This window comes from Elephantulus edwardii, unplaced genomic scaffold (genome assembly GCF_000299155.1).
Source record: "Elephantulus edwardii isolate Elephantulus edwardi_28Jun2011 unplaced genomic scaffold, EleEdw1.0 scaffold00143, whole genome shotgun sequence".
Classification (NCBI taxonomy): domain Eukaryota; kingdom Metazoa; phylum Chordata; class Mammalia; order Macroscelidea; family Macroscelididae; genus Elephantulus; species Elephantulus edwardii.
In genome coordinates, this window is record NW_006399893.1 from 1124949 (window position 1) to 1125862 (window position 914).

General features: G+C 47.9%; 1 pseudogene; it reads left to right on the forward strand.

The window, feature by feature from the left end:
* The first annotated feature begins 234 nt into the window (after positions 1-234).
* On the forward strand, positions 235-711 carry LOC102876099 (annotated as a pseudogene).
* The last annotated feature ends 203 nt before the right edge of the window (positions 712-914 follow it).

Sequence of the window (914 nt, forward strand, 5' to 3'; positions counted from 1 at the left end):
CCCACCCTCACCCCAAATATAATCTACTCTGCAACCCTCATTCCGTACTCTTATGATAAACATTATGCCCTAAAATATAATACTTTTATTTTTTATAATCTAATTTGTTGTTTTCATCACAGTGCTGGTCAGGACTAAACCCTCGGCCCAGTACTTCTGCTCCACTCACACTTAATACACCTCCACTCAAATGTCAAAAAACTAGAGTGAGCCTTTTTCCAAGCGACCGGAAAGATGGCGGACATCCAGACCGAGCGCGCCTACCAGAAGCAGCCCATCATCTTCCAGAACAAAAAGAGAGTGCTGTTGGGGGAAACAGGCAAGGAGAAGCTCCTGCGTTATTACAAGAACGTCGGTCTGGGCTTCAAGACGCTCAAGGAGGCCATCGAGGGCACCTACATTGATAAGAATTGTCCTTTCACTGGTAACGTCTCCATCCGAGGACGAATTCTGTCTGACGTGGTGACAAAGATGAAGATGCAGAGGACCATCGTTATCCGCCGAGATTACCTCCACTACATCCGCAAGTACAATCGCTTCGAGAAGTGTCACAAGAACATGTCCGTGCACCTGTCTCCCTGCTTCAGAGATGTCCAGATTGGAGACATTGTCACCGTGGGCGAGTGCCGGCCACTGAGCAAGACCGTGGGCTTCAACGTGCTCAAGGTCACCAAGGCCGCGGGCACCAAGAAGCAGTTGCAGAAGTTCTGAGCCGGGCACCACCCTGCATGAAATAAAGCTTATTTTTTCCCATTTTTTTTAAAGCTAGAGTGAATCATACTCGCTGTTGATGAACTCTAATGGTGTAGTCCACAGAAAGCAGCACTTCTAACCCAAAGGCAGTGAACCTTTAGTGGTTCAAGTCCACCTGATGCTCTGCGGTAGAAAGATGCGCATTCTCTTCCCACGCAAAT